This window comes from Kogia breviceps, chromosome 8, assembly GCF_026419965.1.
Source record: "Kogia breviceps isolate mKogBre1 chromosome 8, mKogBre1 haplotype 1, whole genome shotgun sequence".
Lineage (NCBI taxonomy): Eukaryota > Metazoa > Chordata > Mammalia > Artiodactyla > Physeteridae > Kogia > Kogia breviceps.
In genome coordinates, this window is record NC_081317.1 from 100403610 (window position 1) to 100430741 (window position 27132).

A 27132-nucleotide genomic window follows, 5' to 3' on the forward strand; every position below is an offset into this window, starting at 1 on the left:
TGCTCCTTTGGAGGAAAACGGTTTCAGCTCCTAGACTGTCGCTGCTGAGTTCCAAAGGACAGAGTCTGACAGTTACTAATAAGGAAAAAGAGAAAATACAGAAACAAAGCAGGGGCAGTCGAAAACAATAGGGCAGCTCTAAAACGGGGACCTGTTTCCTCCCCAAGGGATAGACATAGCAATATCTAGGTGTGCGTCTTGTTATGCATAACAAAATGTGCAGGATCGAAAGCCCCCACTCTGCTGGAGGATGCTAACTTCAGATTGAGCACAATATTCCTAAACACCACCCAGTCACCTCATTACCAACCAAAGTCACACATCCTACAGGCTTCCCCCCAAATTGTGCCTATAAAACCTCTTCCACAAAAAAATCATCCAGGGGTTCCGGTCTTTTGAGCATGAGCCACCAGTTCTCCTTGCTTGGTCTTTGGAATAAATCTTTACCTGCTCCAAACTTTGACGATTTTGCTTGTTTGGCCTCACTGTGCATCAGGTACGTAAACTTGCATTTGCCAATCATTTCCTATGTAAAAATCCACGAACTCCTAACGTTTAAGGTAAATATGAAAGTATAATGAACTGACAGCCATGCCATGTTTGTTTTATGCAAACCAGATGGCCCTCCTCATGGCATGGGCCTATCAAAATACTCAATATTGTTTGCGATTTTTTTTTCATACACCTCCAATTCTGACCTGAGCAAGGCTGTTGAAACATCATTATTCCTTCAACACTTTATGGAGTATTTTCTGTGTTCTTTATTGTAGACAAATATATTTCAACATTTTGTTTTAAAGTATACAAAAACACAGGGTCAGTTTAATCAAAAGCATAGTGCTTGATTGGATTATTGGAGGAAGTTTCCACTCTGCATCTCCTTCCCAAACGTAACCAATGTTCATTAGCCTCAACCTTATGCAGTGCAGTCCGCTACACAAATACATTTTTCAAATAGGAGCTTTTCTTTTTTCCACTTATTTACAATTCATGTTGACTCAATTGAAGTGTAGTCGTATTATCAAGTCAAACCATTTAAAACTACATAGCTGGGCTGCAACACACAGGCTTGAAAGAATGAAAAAAGAGTCCCAAATCAGCCACAGAGACATCAGTGATTTAATGTGTGTAGGATCTTACACGTCCTACGTGTGGTTCTTGAGTGACATGCCATCCTGTGGCAGCAGACCACGGAAAGGACATGGCAGCAGTCGTCCCTAGCAGGGTTTGGGGGGAAGATACCAGTTATACGGGGACTTGACCTCAGATTGGCTCATCAGTTACCAGGGAGACCAACAGAGCTACATGATTTTCACCGCCCCTTTGATAAGCTATCAACATGAAGATGTTCTGCTCTAAAGCGAGAACAATCATTGGTTGGGGCATGGGGCAAGTATGCAGGAAGGTTTATCTTCTGAGTAGGGTGTAGGTGAAGCAAGCGCTGGTCAAGCAGGAGAGGTACAAAGAGCAAGAGAAGAGGCATTTTGAGTGGCCTGACCATACATACATCATACTTTTTCTTGGCTGCATGAGATTGTATTGGAGGGGTATATGATTTACTTAATAAAAACCTTTCACGTGGATGTTTAGTTTGTTTCCAAATTTCCTTATTGTAAATGTGCAGTAAATATTCGTGTCTATACTTCTTTGCGTATTTGCATTATTTCTGCAATACTAATTCCAAAATATAGAATGGCTACATTAAAACAGATACATAAAAGTTGGTAGATGTTAACAATAGGCCATCAAAGAAGCTATGCTAATTTATACTCCCATTAGGAGTATAAAGAAAAAGTGAAAGAAAGTGAAAGAAAAAGCTGTTCTGACACTTAGTAAAACAGTAAGACTTTTTTCAAGAAAATTACAATAGGGGAGAGAGATGAGACTTAACTCCAAATACAGCAAAGAAAGCTAGAGATTTAGAGCTGATGAGCAAAGTGAGGGAATATGTGGATGGAAAATGACTAGAAGGAGACTTCAAAAGTAGAGGGATTCTTACTAACCTGACCTAACGAGATTCTTGCTCAAGTGAGGCCAAGTGCTTAGATGTCAAAGGTGAGGGATGAGGCTCAAGGATGAAGATTCTATCTAAACTGACTTAGCAGGATTCTTGCTAAAACTGGACTATGTACACTTGTCAAGGAGGGGATGGATATGGAATGCTAAGGTCAAGGCTTAGTCCAAAAAAGGGTTTAGAGGAACCTGGCTGAAGTTTGGTCAGGAAGGACATTTGGGTCCCAATACCTGAGAGTTCCACTCCCCTCATCCCTATTCCAATACAGGATTTCACTGTTCTTTGATAAATACTTATTACAGAGGCCAATCAAATAGATGATTTACATCTACATATTCCCATTGGGCATTTTCTTACTGGATGTGTGAGAGTTACAAGTTCCAAATTTTTTATACAAATAGGTTCTGAGACCAGAGTCCTTTTTATTATTCTGGAAACCAACTTATATTACATATAAAATTCCATGATATATTTGGATCTATTGATAGATTTTTGTTGTTGTTGTTGTCCCGTTGGTCTATCTATCAATGCACCATTTACACAATGTGTTCATTACTTTAGCTTTCTTATACATTTAACTATGATAATCAAATCTTTTGACTCAATTTTCAGAATTTCCCTAGCTATTCTCACAAGCTATTCATCAAGAGAAACAGTATAACTTTCTAGGGCCAAATCTCTAAAAATAATCATGCTGAGGTTCTGAATAGCATCATACTTAGGAATTGAAGTGAGACATTATATTTTTTCAATGGCAAAATAATGACATTATCCAGTCTGCCAATAATATACTTCTGGCCACTGTATATCTCACTCTCCTTCAGATCCCTTATGTAGTTTAATAGTTATATATATATATATATATATATATATATATATATATATATATATATATATACACATACAGGAAAACATTAAGTTCTTTCAACTTGATTCTTATAGTAAATGAAACATTTTCACATATGGTGTCTTATGTATTTATTTGCACATGGGAAAGTTGTTGGTTTTGATATAGTAACAATATTTTTTGCTTTATTCTCTGATTTATTTTTTCAACTAGTTTAATGTTAATTATCTTGGATATTCATGCACATAATGACAAGTTACCGATTTTCAATATTTATCATTATTTGTACTTCTATCATGGGCTGAATTTTGCCCGACCCCTCAAATCAATATGCTGAAGCCGTAACCCTGAGTAACTTAGAATGTAACTCTATTCAGAGTTAGAGCCTTCAAAGAAGTAATTACATTAAAATGAGGCTGTTTAGGAAAGCTCCAATCCATTCTACCTGGTATTCTTATAAGAAGCGTTGGCTATGCAAGGAGACACAAGGAATGCATACATACAGAAGAAAGACCATATGAAGACACGGTAAGAGGGCAACACTAAAAAAGTCCCAGAGTCCGAAAGCACAATATCATGAATATAAACAACAGTATTGTATCATAGTCATCAAACTTGCTAAAAAACTAGATCTTAATTGTCACAATCACCAAAAAGAAATGATAATTATGTGACATGATCAAGGTGCTAACTGTAACTACAATGGCAATCATATTACAATACCTAAATCTACCAAATCAACATGTTTTACAACTTAAATTTACACAATGTTATATGTCCTATATTTCAATTAAAATTGAAATATATTTTAATGAAAATATGTCAAATATATTTCAATGTTATATGTCAAATATATTTCATCTCTCCTTAGCTTGAGACCATCTGCAAGCCAAGCAGAGATGCCACAGAAGAAACCAATTTACTGACACTTTGGTTATGAACTTGTAGCCTCTCAAAGTATAAGAAAATACATTTCTCTTGCTTAAACACCCAGTCTACACTTTGTTGTTATGGCAGACCCAGCAAACCTCTACACCTTATAAGGAATTAAACATAATGAGCACAAAAAGTCTGGTGGAGCTATATTAAATAAGTCATGATAGACTTTAATATAAAGATAAATAATAGAGATAAAGTATATATAATCTTATACTATATATATAATATATATAAAATATCTTTTCTGTGTTTTTATTATTTATTCTTTGTAATTCTTATAACCTGTTGTGTGACACCTGTTCTTCCAGATGCTGGATTGACAGCAGGGAAAAAGAAATAAAAAACCCTCTACTCTGCTCTTGGGTTTGTGTTCAGGATAAGTGTGGGGAGCTTATTAGACGGAGACACAGCAAGAGAGCAAGGGGAGTACGTCCCTACCTGGCAGAAAGTCCTGACCAAGTTGGTGCTGCTCCCTTAGGTGGAGGTGCTTGGTCATGGCTGGCCCTTGGTTCAGTATAAGATGGACCAAAGATGAGCCTTCCTCTCATCTCACTTCACAAATCTTCATGGCAAAACACGAAAAGATCACGCACTTTACAGATGACATAAATACATCTAAGAACCAAGCTCAGGAATATTTATATGTCTAGAAAATATCCACCACCCAGCAAGTCTGCAATCCCATTAAAAATGACCAGATTTGACAAGAAAATGGGACCCATGAGGAACAAAATAAATCAGTTAAAATTGCTGCTAATTTGGTAATTCCCTGGCAGACCAGATGTTGGGACTCCATGCTCTCCCTGCGGAGGACCTGGTTTCGATCCCTGGTCAGGAACTAAATCCCACAAGCCACATGGCGTGTCTGGAAAAAAAATTTTTTAATTGTTGCTAATCTGACACAGGTGTTAGAAGGGTATTAATACAGTCCTTATCACTGTATTCCATACAGTCGTTATCACTGTATTCCACATTCAAAAAGTTAAGTAGAAGCATGAAAGATAAAACAAAAGATTCAAACTGAACTTCTAGATGCAGGTGAAAACTACAATGCTTGATATAAAAAATAAAATAGATGGGATTAAACAGCACATTATCTGTTTCTAGAGAAAAGACATAGGAACAAATCAGAGGAAAGATAAGCAATGAACAGCAAATGGTACAGCAATGTCAAGCGGTCAGATAAATATGTAATTGGAGTTCCTATAGGAGTGTGAGGGAGTAGGGGAGAAAATTTAAAGAAATAATGAATGGAAGTTTTTCAAACTGTAAATCCATACATCCATGAAGCTTAGTGATCTCAAGCAAAAGAAACATAAAGCTACAATGGAACTGTGTGCAGGTCTCTTGAGATTTCTCTTCTCAGAGAAGGCTCTGTATAAGGCTCCTGTGAGAGGTCTCTGTGAAGTCTGTGTATTATCTCTGAGAGGTCCCTGTGTGGGTCCCCGTGTGGGGTGAGTGTGGGTTCCGGTGTGGAATCAGTGTGGGTCCCCGTGTGGAATCAGCGTGGGTCCCCGTGTGGGGTCATTGTGTGTCCCCGTGTGGAGTGAGTGTGGGTTCCTCTGTTGGAGACTCTTAGTGGGGGGCGCTCCATTGCTTGCCTTTCTGCACCTCACAGGAGGAGAAGAGCAAAGGGACTTGCACCTTCTTGTTTCTGGCTGTTCTGTCAGCGTCCCTCTGTGTCACTTCTCCCGACAGGTGGCTTGGGCGTCCCGCACCCTCAAACCCAGCACTCACCTCTTGGTGCCCCTGAGAGGACCAGGCAGCAGCCAGGCTCAGGGTCTCCGCTCTGTGCCACCCTCTCGTGAGTTCTGGAGGTTGTTCTGTGCTCTGGGTCCCAGCCCCACCCTCAGGCCCTGGCTGTGCCCCTAGTGCTGTGTCCACCCTGGAGGGTGGGGCCCAGAGGTGAGACCGGGCTCCAGGGAGAAACCACAGCACAAGCAGACCTGCGCCCACTCCCCCTCAGCAGGTCCTGGTCCCACATGTTGGGGTCCTAACAGGCATAGGGCAGGGCCATTCAAGCTGTCTCCTGGATCAGGGGACCCTCCTGGAGCAGGACTCTCCACCACGGCAGAGACTGTGGCACCGAGCCCCAAATTGCTCTGTAGAATTGCTCCTGTCTCCCTGGTTTCCTGTGTGGACGGGCCGGGGGGGGGGGGGAAGCTGACGGCACCCTCGTTCTCCACAGGTCACTTCCCGCCCGCTGGGTGACACATCCTGTCTGCTGGCCTTTTCCCCCTCCAGGCTCTGGGGTGAGCAAGGCTGATAGCACGGGAGACTTGCTATGACCCCAGCGCAGTCCCTGAGCCTGTTAAGTCCCACCTGTCCCCTGGGAGCCTCCTTGGGCCACACGTGTAGGTTAAGGTCACAGACTGCGAGTCTGTCATGAGCTCCCAGTCCTGTGAAAGCTGATTAAGTACATTGCGGGGAAGTGAACCTTCCCTGCTTGGAGGCTCCGCGGCCTCTGGGAGCCTGTCCCTCTGTGGAGGGGCTCCAGGGGCCTTCCCTCTGTCTGGGTTCTGGGGACTGCAGAAGGGGGAGAGTCTGGGCTGGGGCCACCGTGAGCCACTGGCCCCTAACTTCTTTTCTTTGGGCCTGTACACGGTGGTGGGATGTCAGGGCCTCCTTGGTCACTGCGCCACTTATGGGCACCCCTGCCACTTGCCTCCGTCCCCTGCCTCCCACCCTAGGGCCACATGACAGACAGTGAGGTGACTGCACACACAGTCACACCCCTGCTCGCTCCGCAGGGGGAGGTGGGCGCTGTGAGTGGGGCAGGGCTGGGCGGCTCTCGGCGGCCTCCAGGTTCCTCAGCTCACACCCTCAGACGTGGGAGTGCGTGGCCCTCGTTCTCACCGCTGCTCCAGAGTGTGAGAAAGGCAGAGGACGGGTGACGCTCCCGGCCCATCTCAATCCCAGCTCCACCGGGGAGAGGAGGAGCTGCCAGGTCAGGTGCCATCTAGCCCCGCCAAGACATAGGGGGGCAAGGTTGCTGCCACCTCTGGACTCTGGGCTAGCCCTGCCCCCAAACTCCACTCCTTATTCTGACATGTGAACTTGTCTCTGACACTTCCTGGAGGCTGAGGGGAATTTCAGCCTCTGCAAACCCCTCCCCTACAGTCCCACAAGTTCAAGGTAGAGAGAGAGCAGGAGAGGACTGAGCGGGTTCCTGGGAAGGGGGAGGTCTTTAGGTTTAGTTCACCTTGACACATCCTGAATGCTCTTGCTTGTTTCTGTAATGCTGCTATTATGGACACTTAAGTGCAGTGAGGGAATTGAGGTGAGGGTGCGTATTCCACGCTGGGATCAGCCTCCCTCCATGGCCCCATCCCATCTGGAAGCCAAAGCAGGCACCTGGGAAGAGTGGACTCTGATCCCTTCCCTTCCCCCCAGCAGGGCACAGACAGAGGCCACCACCTCTCATGAGAAAAAGCATGTATTTGGGGAGACAATAAAAGTTGTGGTAGGAAGAAGCCATTAGCACATAGACAGTGTGTTAACATGAGAAGAAGCAGGTTTTCTTTGCATGAACTCAGCTTTTTCGTGCACTACTTTCCTACCAGGAAAGGCATGAGAAGCACACTTTCGTTGACCAGAGGGAACACACTTTTGAGGACATGTTGGGTGATGGTGCAGCTGGCCTGAGTCACCTGCCGCCCTTGGTCTATCCTGGCAGGGTCTGACTGGGGACTCCAGTCCCCTGGGTGGCGAGGCCAACTTGTCGCCCCTGCCTCTGGTATGCCTGCTCTTGTTATGGTAGCTGTGGTCCTGGGGGCTGGCTTGGTGACTGTAGGCTGTATCTTTCAACACTCTTCTCTTTTCTGAAGAGGAGAGAAGCCTGTGGTAGTGGGAATGCCCCTCTGCTGGGGCCTGGAATTGTTTTGGGTGCTGATTTAAGTCTGAGGCACAGAGTCCTTGGCGAAGTCCCATTTTCTTTACTGGGACCTGTCCAACAGCTCTTCCAATCGCCCAGGGATCAACAGCCCTGCTCTCTACAACAGATTTGCCTCTGATTGGTTTCTGGTGCTGAGCCGTGCTTGACGCAGGCTTGCCCTTTTGAACAGATTCTTCTATTCCTTTGTCTTTTTGATTGGGGCTAAGAAGCCGCAGAAAGTACCCCAGCCAGTTTTGTTTTTCTGGTAAAAGCCGTCTCTTCCCTGGAGAGGGCTGGGGGTGTTTGCTCCCAAGGGACTCTCCTCTTTCCCTGACCTGAGAAGCGTGGCTCATCCCACTTGCTTGAGAAGCCTGCCGTCCTGAAGACCTTTCTTCATACTCTCCCGGTTTGGGCCTCCGGTCGTCCTTCCTCCCATCAGTCGAGGCAAACTGGCCCTTACGCAGGTCCCTAACTGTTGGTTTCCTGGGTTCCTGTTGTCCCTGGTTACTTCTCGTTTCTTCATGTTCTCCTGGTTGGAGTCTCCTGACGCACCTCCACTCCTCAGCTGGGGCAAGCATCTCACCCTCGCTCTTAAATGAGTCCTTAAGTTTTGGTTTTCTGAATTTCTGCTGCCCCTGGCTGCTCTGTTCACTCACGTTGAGGTCACGTGGCGCCACCCGGAAAGCTGGCGCGTCCTCACTAGCATGTTCCCTCTGGGAACTGGAAAGAGACCTACGAGAAGCCAACATGTCTGCAAGGAGCACATCAGTGTGAGAGCCTTGAAGGAGCACGTTGGTGGCAGAGTCCTGGAGGGGCATGCCAATGGCATCGTCTTGAAGGAGGATGTCAGTGTGAGAGTCTTGAAGGAGCTCCCCAGTGGCACAGCCTTGAGCCACCTGTGTTTTAAGGCGTGGCTCCTTTGGATGCTGGGCAACTGACTTTGTTGGTGGTGACAGGGTTTTCCTAGTGGCTGGAAACCCCAAGACAGTCCCATTCTCCCAGCTTCTGCCCATGAGGTTGACTGTGGACATCTGATAAGGCAGTCTGTCCTCCTGTCCAGTCAGAGGGGCCTCTGAGGGCCCAGACATGTCACCAGGTGAAGCCTTTCCCCGGGCCCTCTGGATTTCTGTATGCTCAGGTGAGGGAACAGGGAGGGGACTCACCAGGGTGGGACCTGTTGCTTTTGTTACCACTTTCATTCCCTGACGGGGCTGAGGTTTTCCCAAGAACTTAGCAAAGTTGGCTTTTGAGTGTGCCCCAGATTGACAGGTGGCAGAGGGCGAAAAGCTGGACCTTGGAGAGGACAAGGGTTGAGCCGCACATGGCTTGAGATTTATGGGCTCAGAGGCCTGGTTGGGTAAGTCCCACCTGTGCCTTCCTCGCCACCTTATGTGGCGTGTTTCCCGTATCTGCCCAGTGCTTGGACTGGGGAAGGAAAGCTCACGGGAGGAGTTTACACAGGGTTTCCAGCACTTCAAGGGTGCCAGATTTCTGATCTCCTCGTGAGGTGGGGGCTTAGAAAAAGCACAGTTGGCAAGAAGCCGGGATTGACGCACAATCACAGGGATCAAACCTTGATTAATCTGCCTCAACTTTGTGCTCAAATGGGCTTTCAAGAATTTTTCTAGAGCTTTCCTCTCTGGGCTACTGGGTAAACAGTGTCCAGAGTCACTCTTCAAGGATCTCATCAAGTATCTTTCTGACTCCTTTTCAGAGTTTCTTTGCAGAAACTTCACTGGGAGGCTGGCCCTGGAGAAAGCTTTTGAGAGCCTCCTCAGACATGGCCTCAGACCCTTGCCGAAATCCTTCCCTGGTTGGAATTGCATTTGACCCTTCCTATGGGATCTCCTAGGGAATCTGGACCTTATCTTCTGTGGGTTCAGTCTCCTTTTGCCTGTAAAAGCAGAGGGCTGCCAGGGTCCCTGCTTGCCCTGTGCCTGATAAGTCCTTAAAAATTGGCACTGAGAGGAACTCAATTCCAGAGACAGAGGCAGGTGGATTCTGAGAGACAGGCTCCTCTTGGCTTTACCTTTGATGAGCCTCTTTTGAAGATGTTGCTTCTGGATGTTGCTCAGGTAGTCTGAGCTCATTTGTTCTGAGAATGACCCATCCTTTTCTTTCCCCTTACAAATCTTTAGTTTTGCGTTCTTGGTGATTAGAATCTGCAGCAGCTTCTGGACTTCAGGGTTCACAAATGAGAGGCTACCAGTCTCTACCTGCTTGTCTGTGGGCCCTGCCAAGAACGGGGCCGCTGGTGGCTGGTGGGCCAGGTGTTCTTGCGGGGGCTCACTCTGTGATGAGGTGGGGAAGAACAAGGCCTTGGTAGTCTTCCTCCACAAGGACAGAAACAAAACGCGATAGAATGCGAGGCCGACACTCAAGATGGCGAGGATGACAGTTGCCCAAAAAGAGTTTCCTGGAGTTGAGCTCTTTGCAGCGGTGCCTAGGGTGATTCTCTTCAGGTTGGATTGGTCTTGAGGTTCTGTTGACAGGGTGGAGGCCACAGGTAAAGAGCCCTGGGTCAGAGGAGCCAGGGCAGCTGATGGGCACGTGGCAGGAACAGCCTCTTCTGCAGGTTCCCTGCAGGGTTGGTCGGCTCCAGCGGACGCTGCTTTGCACGCCTCACCAGGGGGGTCTTGACAGGAGGGCTGATGAAAGCTGCCCTTGTCAAGGAGCCTCTCCAGGTGGCTGCAGGAGACATGAGGCACAAGCTGCAGCCAGGAGCCCCCCAGGGCCAGGAGGGCTGGGCAGGCCAGGCAGGGGTGGGCATCTGTGGCCCACGGCCCTCCACGGCCCCCATGCTGACTTCACAGTGCTCCTGTTGTCCCTCACCCCAGGGCTTTAGCCATACCCCATCCCCAGCGTTCCCCCTCCCAGCTCAGCCCCAGGCTGCCTGCAGCCCTGGGTCACACCGTAGGCTCTGGGCAAAAGAAGAACCTAGGAGAGAAGGGGAAGGTTCTTTACCTTTGCAGAAGTGAAAGCAGGGCACGAACCTCTTCCAGCTCTTCCCGGCAAGCTCCGCAAGCTGGAAATCAGCAGACTGGGTCATGGTGGTGAAGGCAAGAGCCTAGGGGGTCTTACAGGAGGCTGAGTGCAATGTCCCTTTAAGGGGACACCACTGGGAGATTGGAGCCCAAGCACCAGCGTCCAGGACCACATGATCCCTGACAGTGATGGCGAAGCTCATGAAAGGGTTTATCATTTATAAAGTACTTCCATATCCATTACCCCTTGCTGCCCTCACATCCTCCCTGTGGGGGACAATGGGCAGGGGTCACCTCACAGAGGAATCTGAGCAAAGTTAAACAACTTGTCCATGGTTGGACCTGGAGGTCCCACCTCCCAGCCCAGGCACTATTGATCCACTGTAGCCCACACACCCCTGCTGGGCCACACCCTTTTCCAGGCCCCTCAGGGCTTCATTGTGCACATGGAATCTGGGAAGTATCTGGGTTCTGCTCTCCTTCCCAGGAGCCTCCCTGAGGGTTCTGCTTCTTGAGGGACAGGCCCTGCTACTGGCCTCCTCGGAGCCTGTGGAGATGGACCCTCAGGGCAGGAGAGATGGGGGCTGACCCTCAGGGCACACAGGGCTGAATGAAACAACTTACCTTTCAAAGCTTTGTTTTTCTTCTTCAACTTGCGTCTCCCCCTCGGCTCCATTTGATGCTGAGAGACAGAAAAACGAGGACCTGGGACCCAATTCTCACTCTCCCCGCTCTAGACAAGCATCAGACACTCAGTGTCCATACATAATATGACTTTCTACATTTAACTAACAGAGCTCTGTGGTTTTTCTTTCCTTTCACTCATTTTTAAAGAGGATAAAACTATTTTCTGTTTTCCTTCTCTGAAGAACATAAAGAAGGATTTTCAATGTGAGATTCACCCTGGATTTCTTTCGTCACTGTTCCTCTGCTCAAGAAACACACACTCGGAACTATGGGTTCATCTGAGTTCCAGCAGGTGGGTCTGTGCTTCCCGAGGCCAGGGCAACTCCAGCCCCCCGCTCTGAGGCTCTCAGGGCCTCAACACTGCCAGAAGATCAGCCCTCATCCGAGACACCTGTTCACAGCTGGTGATCCAGTGATCATGGGCCTGTCCTCTGGCTGAGATTGAACTCAGTATCCAGTCCTCGACCTCCGGTCACTGTGTGTCAGACTTGCCCTGGAGCCCTCTACCACACTGGGGCAACCGGTCTGAGATCTTTGGATAGAAATCCTAGTGTTCACTCTATCCCCTGCCCAGGCTGGCCTGCCCTACAGGGATGACATTCTATTCTTGAGAGGAGATGTCCTATTCTTTCCCATTTCAAGAGTCTCTGTAGTTGATTCAGAAAAGTGGAAATAAGAATAGAAAAGAAGAGAGAATCGTGTGCTTGTGGGTCTGGCCCAAGGGTTCCTTACCTTCCTGATGTTTCCATGTTTCCTAGGAGGTGGTGAAGATGGATTATTCTGGAGGTAGGGGAGTAACAGGAAAAAGAGTCCCAGTGCACACAGAAAGGCGAAGATGGTATCAATCGCCCAGAAAGTGGAACTGGTGTTCAGCCAAGTATCAAAAGTGCTTTTCAGAGAAAAGAGAGGATTCTCCATCATCTGAATCATGCTGCTGCCCTCAGGCAACTGAGCACAGGGTGTGTACTCAGAGACTAAATTCCTGGGCCTACATCATAGAGCTGTGCTTTGGTCACAAAGTGGGAGGGGGAGTAATAGAGGAGGAGGCTTTACCAAGGCCCTTCCCCACCCATCCGCCCCACAGCTCTACCCTCCACCCTCAGGGGTCTTCTAGACCTTAGTCAATTTTCTATTCATTCCACCTGGAAATCACATTTTTCCTGGTTCCTCAGATCTCTTGGGGATCTCGGCTTGAACCCACCATTTTCACAGCCTTTGAAACTCTGAAATTCTCCCAGGATTTGGGCTGTTTCCCAACGATTTATACTCTCAGAATCTCCTTTGTTCACAATTCCATCTTTTTTTTCATCTCGCATATTTACACCTAAGTTGTATCATTACTTTCTCAGCAAATTTCTTATACAATACAGTATTATCAACTCTGGTCACCATGTTGTACATTAGATCCTAAGACTTCCATCTCATACAGAGTGTGTACCCTGTTGCCACCCTCTCCTTATTTCCCCCAACCCTAGCCCTTGGCAAACACTCCTCTGCTTCTATGACTTTGACTGCTTTCTTTGTAGATTCTGCATATAATTGATAATAGGCAGCATTTGCCTTTCTCTGTCTGGCTTTCACTTAGCATGATGTCCTCTAGATTCATCCACGTTGTTGCAAATATGAACACCACTTTTCCCATAGAATAAGGTTTTTACTTTCATCAACCCAGAAATAGAACTCGTTTTATACTTATTTAATTTTGAATATTTAATTTGTTATAGTTTCCATCCACTTTTGCCAACTTCACTCAGAATAATTAATACAAAAATTCAAACTAATGATTATTATTTCAAATTTACAAAACCAAGTATAATTAAACGTAAGTAATTAAACCTCTAAATGATACGTTTTGTGTTAGTAACGTTTTATACTTCTGAAGTTAGAAAAGCTTCACAAAGACTGTACACACACACACACACACACACACACACACACACACACACACACATTTCAAGAGACCAATGCAGTATATTCAAATCCCAAACTTAAGCATGTCCTCATTTTCTCTAAATCTTTTGTATTGTCTTCACCACAGTTCTTCTCACTCTGCCCAAAATAGACAGTCTCCGTTCTCCAGAGTTTAGAAACATGTGTGGAACACCCAGAAGTCAGAAATGGGTTAGGTGATATCAAACTCTTGGAGGAAAACATAGGCAGAACACTCTATGACATAAATCACAGCAAGATCCTTTTTGACCCACCTCCTAGAGAAATGGAAATAAAAACAAAAATAAACCAACGGGACCTAATACAACTTAGAAGCTTTTGCACAGCAAAGGATACCATAAACAAGACCAAAAGACAACCCTCAGAATGGGAGAAAATATTTGCAAATGAAGCAACTGACAAAGGATTTATTTCCAAAATTTATAAGCAACTCATGCAGCTCAATAACAACGACAACAACAACAACAACAAACCCAATCCAAAAATGGGCAGAAGAACTAAATAGACATTTCTCCAAAGAAGATATACAGATTGCCAACAAACACATGAAAGAATGTTCAACATCATTAATCATTTGGGAAATGCAAATCAAAACTACAATGAGATACAATCTCACACCAGTCAGATTGGCCATCATCAAAAACTCTAGAAACAATAAATGCTGGAGAGGGTGTGGAGAAAAGGGAACCCTCTTGCACTGCTGGTGGGAATGTAAATTGATACAGCCACTACGGAGAACAGTATGGAGCTTCCTTAAAAAATTAAAAATAGGAGGGGGGAGCGAGAAGATGGCGGAAGAGTAAGACGCGGGGATCACCTTCCTCCTCACAGATACATCAGAAATACATCTACACGTGGAACTTCTCCTATAGAACACCCACCGAACACTGGCAGAAGACCTCAGACCTCCCCAAAGGCAAGAAACTCCCCCACGTACCTGGGTAGGGCAAAAGAAAAAAGAATAAACAGACACAAAAGAATTGGGACGGGACCTGCACCAGTGGGAGGGAGCCGTGAAGGAGGAAAGGTTCCCACACACTAGGAGCCCCTTCGCGGGGGGAGACTGCTGGTGGCGGAGGGGGAAGCTTCAGAGCTGCGGTGGAGAGCGCAGCAACAGGGTACGGAGGGCAAAGCGGAGAGATTGCCGCAGAGGATCCGTGCCGACCAGAACTCACCAGCCCGAGAGGCTTGTCTGCTCACCCGCCGCGGCGGGCGGGGCTGGGAACTGAGCTTCGGGTGGATCCCAGGGAAAGGTCTGGAGTTGGCAGAGTGAAAACAGCCTGAAGGGGTTAGTGCACCACTGCTAGCTGGGAGGGAGTCCAGTTGAAGTCTGGAGCTGCCGAAGAGGCAAGAGACCTTTTCTTCCCTCTTTGCCTCCTGGTGCGCGAGGAGAGGGGTTTAAGCGCGCCGCTTAAAGGAGCTCCAGAAACGGGCGCGGAGCTACCAAAGAGACAAGAGACTTTTTCTTGCCTCCTGGCTTCTTGGGGCGCGAGGAGAGGGGATTAAGGGCACCACGTAAAGGAGCTCCAGAAACGGGCGCGAGCCGCCGCTGTCGGCACAGACAGTAGAGACAGGTGTGGGACGCTAGGGTTGCTGCTGCCGCCACCAAGAGGCCTGTGTGCGAGCACACGTCACTCTCCACACCGCCCTCCCGGGAGCCTGTGCAGCCCGCCACTGCCGGGGTCCCGGGATCCAGGGACAGCTTCCCTGGGAAAACGCACGGTGCGCCTCGGGCCGGTGCAGCGTCACGCCGGCCTCGGACGTCGCAGGCTCACCCCGCATCCGTGCCCCTCCCCTCCCTCCCCCTGGCCTGAATGAGCCAGAGACCACGAATCAGCTGCTCCTTTAACCCCGTCCTGTCTGAGCGAAGGGCACATGCCCTCGGACGACCTACGCGCAGAGGCGGGGCCAAGTCCAAAGCTGAACCCCAGGAGCTGTGCGAAACCTCCCAGCAGCCTCAGAAGCAGGGGATTAAAGCTCCACAGTCAACTTGAAGTGCCCTGCATCTGTGGAAAACCTGAATAGACAGCGAAATATCCCAAGTTGAGGAGGTGGACTTTGGGAGCAAGATATACTATTATTTTCCCCTTTTTTCTTTTTGTGAGTGTGTATGTGGGTGCTGCTGTGTGAGATTTTGTCTGTATAGCTTTGTTTTCACCATTTGTCCTAGGGTTAAACCAACCCGTTTTTTGTTTGTTTGTTTGTTTTTTTCTTTAATAGAAATTTTTCTTCTTAATAATTAATTTTTATTTTAATAACTATATTTTATCCTACTTTATTTTGTCTTCGCCCTTTCTTTCTTCCTTTCTTCCCTCCTATCTTTCCTACTTCACTCCTTCCTTCCTTCCTTCTTCCCTCCCTTCCTTCCTCCCTCCCTTCCTTCCTTCCTTTCTTCCTCCCTTCCTTCCCTCCCTTCCTCCTTCCTTTCTTTCCTTTTTATTTCTTTCTCCCTTTTATTTTGAGCCATGTGGATTAAAGGCTCTTGGCACTCTAGCCAGGTGTCAAGGCTGTGTCTCTGAGGTGGGAGAACCAACCTCAGGACACTGGTCCACAAGAGACCTCCCAGCTCCACATAATATCAAATGGCGAAAATCTCCCAGAGATCTCCATCTCAACACCAAGACCCAGCTTCACTTAAGGACCAGCAACGAACAGTGCTGGACACCCTATCCCCAACAAAGAGCAAGACAGGTCTACAGCCCCATCCATTAGCAGAGAGGCTGCCTAAAATCATAATAAGGCTACCAACATCCCCAAACACACCACCAGACGTGGACCTGCCCACCAGAAAGACAAGATCCAGGCTCATCCACCAGAACAGAGGCACTAGTCCCCCCAACCAGGAAACCTGCTCAACCCACTGAACCAACCTCAGCCACTGGGGACAGCCACCAAAAACAGAGGGCACTACGAACCTGCAGCCTGCAAAAAGGAGATCCCAAACACAGTAAGATAAGCAAAATGAGAAGACAGAAAAACACAAAGCAGATGAAGGAGCAAGATAAAAACACACCAGACCTAGCAAATGAAGAGGTAATAGCCAGTCTACCTGAAAAAGAATTCAGAATAATGATAGGAAAGATGATTCAAAACCTTGGACATAGAATAGACAAATTGCAAGAAACAGTTAACAAGGACCTAGAAGAAATAAAGAGGAAGCAAGTAACAATGAGCAACACAATAAGTGAAATGAAAACTACTCTAGATGGGATCAATAGCAGAATAACGGAGGCAGAAGGACGGATAAGTGACCTGGAAGACAAAATAGTGGAAATAACTACTGCAGAGCAGAAGAAAGAAAAAAGAATGAAAAGAACTGAGGACAGTCTCAGAGACCTCTGGGACCACATTAAACACACCAACATTCGAATTATAGGGGTCCCAGAAGAAGAAGAGAAAAAGAAAGGGACTGAGAAAATATTTGAAGAGATTATAGTGGAAAACTTCCCTAATATAGGAAAGGAAATAGTCAATCAAGTCCAGGAAGCACAGAGAGTCCCATACAGGATAAACCCAAGGATAAACACGCCAAGACACAGAATAATCAAACTGTCAAAAATTAATACAAAGAAAACATATTAAAAGCAGCAAGGGAAAAACAACAAATAACACACAAGGGAATCCCCATAAGGTTAACATCTGATCTTTCAGCAGAAACTCTACAAGCCAGAAGGGAGTGGCAGGACATATTTAAAGTGAGGAAGGAAAAAAAAGCTACAACCAAGATTACTCTACCCAGCAAGGATCTCATTCAGATTCGATGGAGAAATTAAAACCTTTACAGACAAGCAAAAGCTGAGAGAGTTCAGCACCACCAAACCGGCTTTACAACAAATGCTAAAGGAACTTCTCTAAGCAACAAACACAAGAGAAGGAAAAGACCTACAAGAACAACCCGAAACAATTACGTAAATGGTACTAGGAACATACATATCAATAATTTCCTTAAATGTAAATGGATTAAATGCTCCCACCAAACCACACAGACTGGCTGAATGGATACAAAAACAGGACCCATATATATGCTGTCTACAAGAGCCCCACTTCAGACCTAGGGACACTTACAGACTGAAAGTGAGGGGATGGAAAAAGATATTCCATGCAAATGGAAATCAGAAGAAAGCTGGAGTAGCAATTCTAATATCAGACAAAATAGACTTGAAAATAAAGACTATTACAAGAGACAAAGAAGGACACTACATAATGATCAAGGGATCGATCCATGAAGAAGACATAACAATTGTAAATATTTATGCACCCAACATAGGAGCACCTCAATACATAAGGCAAATACCACCAGCCATGAAAGGGGGAATCGACAGTAACACAATCATAGTAGGGGACTTTAACACCCCACTTTCCCCAATGGACAGATCATCCAAAATGAAAACAAATAAGGAAACACAAGCTTTAAATGATACATTGCAAAAGATGGATTTACTTGATATTTATAGGACATTCCACCCAAAAACAACAGAATACACATTTTTCTCAAGTGCCCATGGAACATTCTCCAGGATAGATCATATCTTGGGTCACAAATCTAGCCTTGGCAAATTTAAGAAAATTGAAATCATATCAAGTATCTTTTCTGACCACGATGCTATGAGACTAGATATCAATTACAGGAAAAGATCTGTAAAATATACAAACACATGGAGGCTAAACAATACACTACTTAATAATGAAGTGATCACTGAAGAAATCAAAGAGGAAATCAAAAAGTACTTAGAAACAAATGACAATGGAGACACGATGACCCAAAACCTATGGGATACAGCAAAAGCAGTTCTAAGAGGGAAGTTTATAGCAATACAATCATACCTTAAGAAACAGGAAACATCTCGAATAAACAACCTAACTTTGCACCTAAAGCAATTAGAGAAGGAAGAAAAAAAAACCCCACATTTAGCAAAAGGAAAGAAATCATAAAGATCAGATCAGAAATAAATGAAAAAGAAATGAAGGAAACAATAGCAAAGATCAATAAAAGTAAAAGCTGGTTCTTTGAGAAGATAAATAAAATTGATAAACCATTAGCCAGACTCATCAAGAAAAAAAGGGAGAGGACTCAAATCAATAGAATTAGAAGTGAAAAAGGAGATGCAACAACTGACACTGCAGAAATACAAAAGATTATTAGAGATTACTACAAGCAACTCTATGCCAATAAAATGGAAAACCTGGAAGAAATGGACAAATTCTTAGAAATGCACAACCTGCCGAGACTGAACCAGGAAGAAATAGAAAACATGAACAGACCAATCACAAGCACTGAAATTGAAACTGTGATTAAAAATCTTCCAACAAACAAAAGCCCAGGACCAGATGGCTTCACAGGTGAATTCTATCAAACATTTAGAGAAGAGCTAACACCTATCCTTCTCAAACTCTTCCAAAAGACAGCAGAGGGAGGAACACTCCCAAACTCATTCTATGAAGCCACCATCACCCTGATACCAAAACCAGACAAAGACGTCACAAAGAAAGAAAACTACAGGCCAATATCACTGATGAACATAGATGCAAAAATCCTCAACAAAATACTAGCAAACAGAATCCAACAGCACATTAAAAGGATCATACACCATGATCAAGTGGGGTTTATTCCAGGAATGCAAGGATTCTTCAATATACGCAAAGCAATCAACGTGATACACCATACCAACAAACTGAAGGAGAAAAACCATATGATCATCTCAATAGATGCAGAGAAAGCTTTTGACAAAATTCAACACCCATTTATGATAAAAACGCTGCAGAAAGTAGGCATAGAGGGAACTTTCCTCAACATAATAAAGGCCACGTATGACAAACCCACAGCCAGCATTGTTCTCAATGGTGAAAAACTGAAACCATTTCCACTAAGATCAGGAACAAGACAAGGTTGCCCACTCTCACCACTCTTATTCAACCTAGTCTTGGAAGTTCTAGCCACAGCAATCAGAGAAAATAAAGAAATAAAAGGAATCCAAATAGGAAAAGAAGAGGTAAAGCTGTCACTGTTTGCAGATGACATGATACTATACATAGAGAATACTAAGGATGCTACCAGAAAACCACTAGAACTAATCAATGAATTTGGTAAAGTAGCAGGATACAAAGTTAATGCACAGAAATCTCTGGCATTCTTATACACTAATGATGAAAAATCTGAGAGTGAAATTAAGAAAACACTCCCATTTACCACTGCAACAAAAAGAATAAAATATCTAGGAATAAACCTACCTAAGGAGACAAAAGAACTGTATGCAGAAAACTATAAGACACTGATGAAAGAAATTAAAGATGATACAAATAGGTGGAGAGATATACCATGTTCTTGGATTGGAAGAATCAACATTGTGAAAATGACTCTATTACCCAAAGCAATCTACAGATTCAATGCAATCCCTATCAAATTGCCACTGGCATTTTTTACAGAACTAGAACAAAAAATTTCACAATTTGTATGGAAACACAAAAGACCCCGAATAGCCAAAGCAATATTGAGAACAAAAATGGAGCTGGAGGAATCAGGCTCCCTGACTTCAGACTATACTACAAGGCCACAGTAATCAAGACAGTATGGTACTGGCACAAAAACAGAAATATAGATCAATGGAACAGGATAGAAAGCCCAGAGATAAACCCACACACATATGGTCACCTTATCTTTGATAAAGGAGGGAAGGATATACAGTGGAGAAAAGACAGCCTCTTCAATAAGTGGTGCTGGGAAAACTGGACAGCTACCTGTAAAAGTATGAAATTAGAACACTCCCTAACACCACACCCAAAAATAAACTCAAAATGGGTTAAAGACCTAAATGTAAGGCCAGACACTATCAAACTCTTAGAGGAAAACATAGGCAGAACACTCTATGACATCAATCACAGCACGATCCTTTTTGACCCATCTCCTAGAGAAATGGAAATAAAAACAAAAATAAACAAATGGGATCTAATGAAACTTAAAAGCTTTTGCACAGCAAAGGATAGCATAAACAAGACCAAAAGACAACCCTCAGAATGGGAGAAAATATTTGCAAATGAAGCAACGGACAAAGGATTTATATCCAAAATTTATAAGCAACTCAGGCAGCTCAATAACAAAACAACAAACAACCCAATCCAAAAATGGGCAGAAGAACTAAATAGACATTTCTCCAAAGAAGATATACAGATTGCTAACAAACACATGAAAGAATGCTCAACATCATTAATCATTAGAGAAATGCAAATCAAAACTACAATATCATATCACACCGGTCAGATTGGCCATCATCAAAAACTCTAGAAACAATAGGGCTTCCCTGGTGGCACAGTGGTTGAGAATCCGCCTGCCGATGCAGGGAACATGGGTTCGTGCCCCGGTCTGGGAAGATCCCACATGCCGCGGAGCGGGTGGGCCCGTGAGCCATGGCTGCTGAGCCTGCGCGTCCGAAGCCTGTGCTTCGCAACAGGAAAGGCCACAACAGTGAGAGGCCCGCATATCACACACACACAAAAAAAAACCCAAACAAACTCTAGAAACAATAAATGCTGGAGAGGGTGTGGAGAAAAGGGAACACTCTTGCACTGATGATGGGAATGTAAATGGATACAGCCACTATGGAAAACAGTATGGAGGTTCCTTAAAAAACTACAAATAGAAGTACCATATGACCCCACAATCCCACTACTAGGCATATACCCTGAGAAAACCATAATTCAAAAAGAGTCATGTACCAAAATGTTTATTGCAGCTCTATTTACGATAGCCAGGACATGGAAGCAACCTAAATGTCCATCAACAGATGAATGGATAAAGAAGATGTGGCACATATATACAATGGAATATTACTCAGCCATAAAAAGAAATGAAACTGAGTTATTTGTAATGAGGTGGATAGACCTGGAGTCTGTCATACAGAGTGAAGTAAGTCAGAAGGAGAAAAACAAATACCGTATGCTAACACATATATATGGAATCTAAGAAAAAAAATGTCATGAAGAGACTAGGGGTAGGACGGGAATAAAACACAGACCTACTAGAGCATGGACTTGAGGATATGGGGAGGGGGAAGGGTAAGCGGTGAAGATGTGAGAGAGTGGCAGGGACATATACACACTACCAAATGTAAATTAGATAGCTAGTGGGAAGCTGCCGCATAGCACAGGGAGTTCACCTCTGTGCTTTGTGACCACCTACAGGGGTGGGATAGGGAGGGTGGGAGGGAGGGTGATGCAACAGGGAAGAGATATGGGAACATATGTATATGTATAACTGATTCACTTTGTTGTAAAGGAGAAACTAACACACTATTGTAAAACAATTATACTCAAATAAAGATGTTAAAAAAAATAAAAAATAGAACTACCATACGACCCAGCAATCCCACTACTGGGCATATACCCTGAGAAAACCATAATTCAAAAAGAGTCATGTACCAAAATGAAGAGGATATAAGCAGTCTCCCTGAAAAAAAATTCAGAGTAATGATAGTAAAGATATCCAAAATCTTGGAAATAGAATGGAGAAAATACAAGAAACGTTTAACAAGAACCTAGAAGAACTCAGGAGCAAACAAACAATGATGAATAACACAACAAATGAAATTTAAAATTCTCTAGAAGGAATCAGTAGCAGAATAACTGAGGCAGAAGAACGGATAAGTGACCTGGAATATAAAATAGTAGAAATATCTGTCACAAAGCAGAATAAAAAAAAAAAAAAAGGAATAAAAAGAACTGCGGACAGTCTCAGAGAGCTCTGGGACAACATTAAATGCACCAACATTCAAATTATAAGGGTCCCAGAAAAGAGAAGAGAAAAAGAAAAAGAAATATTTTCAGAAGAAAATATCTGAAGAGATTACAGTTGAAAACTTCCCTACCATGGGAAAGGTAATAGTCAATCAAGACGAGGAAGTGCAGAGAGTCCCATACAGGATAAACCAAGGAGAAACATGCTGAGACATGTATTAATCAAACTAACAAAAATGAAATTCAAAGAAAAAATATTAAAAGCAGCAAGGGAAAAGCAACAAATAACATACAAGGGAATCCCCATAAGGTTAACAGCTGATCTTTCAGCAGAAACTCTGCAAGCCAGAAGGGAGTGGCAGGACATATTTAAAGTAATGAAAGGGAAAAAATTACAACCAAGATTACTCTATCCAGCAAGGATCTCATTCAGATTCGCTGGAGAAAACAAAAGCTTTACAGACAAGCAAAAGTTAAGAGAATTCAGCACCACCAAACCAGCTTTACAACAAATGCTAAAGGAACTTCTCTAGGCAGGAAATGAGAGAAAGAAAAGACCTACAAAAACAAACCCCAAACAATTAAGAAGATGTTAGTAGGAACAGACATATCGATAATTACCTTAAATGTAAATGGATTAAATACTCCAACCGAAACATTTAGACAGGCTGAATGGATAGAAAAACAAGACTTGTATATATGCTGTCTACAAGAGACCCACTTCAGACCTAGGGACACATACAGACTGAAAATCAGAGGATGGAAAAACATATTTCATGCAACTGGAAATCAAGAGAAAGCTGGAGTGGCAATACACATACAAGACAAAATATACTTGAAAATAAAGACTGTTACACGAGACAAGGAAGAACAGGGCATAATGATCAAGCGATCAATCCAAGAAAATATAACAACTGTGAATATATATGCACCTAACATAAGAACATCTCAATATATAAGGCAAATACGAACAGCCCTAGAAGGGTAAATCGACAGTAACATGATAATAGTAGGGGGCTTTAACACCTCACTTTCACCAATGGACAGGCCATCCAAAATGCAAATAAATAAGGAAAAACAAGCTTTAAATAACACATAGACAAGATGGACTTGATTGATATTTATAGGACATTCCATCCAAAAACAACAGAATACACTTTCTTCTCAAGGGCACATGGAACATTCTCCAGGATAGGTCATATCTTGGGTCACAAATCAAGCCTTGGTAAATTTAAGAAAATTGAAATCATATCAAGTATCTTTTCCGACCACAACGCTCTGAGACTAGATATCAAGTAGAGAAAAAAACCTGTAAATCCTATAGACTATACACTAATGATGAAATATCTGAAAGGGAAATTAAGGAAACACTCCCATTGACCAGTGTAACAAAAATAATGAAACACCTATGAATAAGCCTACCTAAGGAGACAAAAGAATTGTATGCAGAAAACTATAAGACATGGATGAGGGCTTCCCTGGTGGTGCAGTGGTTGAGAGTCTGCCTGCTGATGCAGGGGATACGGGTTCATGCCCCGGTCTGGGAAGATCTCACATGCCGCGGAGCAGCTGGGCCCACGAGCAATGGCCTCTGAGCCTGTGCGTCCAGAGCCTGTGCTCCACAACCACAACCGGAGAGGCCACAACAGTGAGAGGCCCGCGTACCGCAAAAAAAAAAAAAAAAAAAAAAAAAAAGACATGGATGAAAGAAATTAAAGATGATACAGATGGAGATATATACCATGTTCTTGGATTGGAAGAATCAACATTGTGAAAATGACTATACTACCCAAAGCCATCTACAGATTCAATGCAATCCCTATCAAACTCTAATTGAATTTTTCACAGAACTAGAACAAAAAATTTCACAATTTGTATGGAAACACAAAAGACCCCGAAGAGCCAAAGCAATAATGAGAATGGATGTTTGGTTTGTTTCCAAATTTCCTTATTGTAAATGTGCAGTAAATATTTGTGTCTATACTTCTTTGCGTATTTGCATTATTTCTGCAATACTAATTCCAAAATATAGAATGGATAAATTAAAACAGATACATAAAAGTTGGTAGATGTTAACAATAGGCCATCAAAGAAGCTATGCTAATTTATACTCCCACTAGGAGTACAAAGAAAAAGTGAAAGAAAGTGAAAGAAAAAGCTGTTCTGACACTTAGTAAAACAGTAAGACTTTTTTCAAGAAAATTACAATAGGGGAGAGAGATCAGACTTAACTCCAAATACAGCAAAGAAAGCTGGGGACTTAGAGCTGATGAGCAAAGTGAGGGAATATGTGGATGGAAAATGACTAGAAGGAGACTTCAAAAGTAGAGGGATTCTTACTAAACTGACCTAACGAGATTCTTGCTCAAGAGAGGCCAAGTGCTTAGATGTCAAAGGTGAGGGATGAGGCTCAAGGATGAAGATTCTATCTAAACTGACTTAGCAGGATGCTTGCTAAAACTGGACTATGTACACTTGTCAAGGAGGCGATGGATATGGAATGCTAAGGTCAAGGCTTAGTCCAAAAGAGGGTTTAGAGGAACCTGGCTGAAGTTTGGTCAGGAAGGACATTTGGGTCCCAATACATGAGAGTTCCACTCCCCTCATCCCTATTCCAATACAGAATTTCACTGTTCTTTGATAAATAGTTATTACAGAGGCCAATCAAATAGATGATTTACATCTACATATTCCCATTGGGCATTTTCTTACTGGATGTGTGAGAGTTACAAGTTCCAAATTTTTTATACAAATAGGTTCTGAGACCAGAGTCCTTTTTATTATTCTGGAAACCAACTTATATTACATATAAAATTCCATGATATATTTGGATCTATTGATAGATTTTTGTTGTTGTTGTTGTCCCGTTGGTCTATCTATCAATGCACCATTTACACAATGTGTTCATTACTTTAGCTTTCTTATACATTTAACTATGATAATCAAATCTTTTGACTCAATTTTCAGAATTTCCCTAGCTATTCTCACAAGCTATTCATCAAGAGAAACAGTATAACTTTCTAGGGCCAAATCTCTAAAAATAATCATGCTGAGGTTCTGAATAGCATCATACTTATGAACTGAAGTGAGACATAATATTTTTACAATGGTAAAATAATGACATTATCCAGTCTGCCAATAATATACTTCTGGCCACTGTATATCTCACTCTCCTTCAGATCCCTTATGTAGTTTAATAGTTTTATATATATATATATATATACACATATAGAAAAACATTGATTAAGTTCTTTCAACTTGATTCTTATAGTAAATGAAACATTTTCACATATGGTGTCATATGTATTTATTTGCACATGGGAAAGTTGTTGGTTTTGATATAGTAACAATGTTTTTTGCTTCATTCTCTGATTTATTTTTTCAACTAGTTTAATGTTAATTACCTTGGATATTCATGCACATAATGACAAGTCACTGATTTTCAATATTTATCATTATTTGTACTTCTATTATGGGCTGAATTTTGCCTGATCCCTCAAATCAATATGCTGAAGCCCTAACCCTGAGTACCTTAGAATGTAACTCTATTCAGAGTTAGAGCCTTCAAAGAAGTAATTACATTACAATGAGGCTGTTAAGGTAAACTCTAATCCATTCTACCTGGTGTTGTTATAAGAAGCGTTGGCTATGCAAGGAGACACAAGGAATGCATACATACAGAAGAAAGACCACATGAAGACACGGTAAGAGGGCAACACTAAAAAAGTCCCAGAGATCTAAAGCACAATATCATGAATATAAACAACAATAGTGTATTATAGTCATCAAATTTGCTAGAAGACTAGATCTTAATTATCACAATAACCAAAAAGAAATGATAATTATGTGACATGATCAAGGTGCTAATTGTAACTACAATGGCAATCATATTACAATACCTACATCTACCAAATCAACATGTTTTATACCTTAAATTACACGTTATAGGTCATATCTTTCAATTAAAATTGAAATATATTTCAATTAAAATATGTCAAATATATTTCAATGTTATATGTCAAATATATTTCATCTCTCTTTAGCTTGAGACCATCTGCAAGCCAAGCAGAGATGCCACAGAAGAAACCAATTTACTGACACTTTGATTATGAACTTGTAGCCTCTCAAAGTGTAAGAAATACATTTCTCTTGCTTAAACACCCAGTCTACACTTTGTTGTTATGGCAGACCCAGAAAACCTATATACCTTATAATGAATTAAACATAATGAGCACAAAAAGTCTGGTGGAGCTATATTAAATAAGTCAAAATAGACTTTAACATAAAGACAAATAATAGAGATGAATTATATATAATCATATACTATATATATAATATATATAAATATCTTTTCTGTGTCTTTATTATTTATTCTTTGTAATTCTTATAACCTGTTGTGTGACACCTGTTTTTCCAGACGCTGGATTGACAGCAGGGAAAAAGAAATAAAAATCACGCTACTCTGCTCTTGGGTTTGTGTTCAGGATTGGTGTGGGGAGCCTATTAGATGGAGTCACAGCAAGAGAGCAAGGGGAGTACGTCCCTACCTGGCAGAAAGTCCTCACCAAGTTGGTGCTGCTCCCTTAGGTGGAGGTGCTTGGTCATGGCTGGCCCTTGGTTCACTGTAAGATAGACCAAAGATGAGCCTTCCTCTCATCTCACTTCACAAATCTTCATGGCAAAACACGAAAAGATCACGCACTTTACAGATGACATAAATACATCTCAGAACCAAGCTCAAGAATATTTACATGTCTACAAAATATCCACCACCCAGCAAGTCTGTACTCCAATGAAAAATGACCAAATTTAACAAGAAAATGGGACCCATGAGGAGCAAAATAAATCAGTTAAAATTGCTGCTAATTTGGTAATTCCCCGGCAGACCAGTTGTTGGGACTCCATGCTCTCCCTGTGGAGGACCGGGGTTCGATCCCTGGTCAGGAACTAAATCCCACAAGCCACATGGCATGTCTGGAAAAAAAAAACTTTTTTAATTGTTGCTAATCTGACACAGGTGTTAGAAGGGTATTAATACAGTCATTATCACTGTATTCCATAGATTCAAAAAGTTAAGTAGAAGCATGAAAGATAAAACAAAAGATTCAAA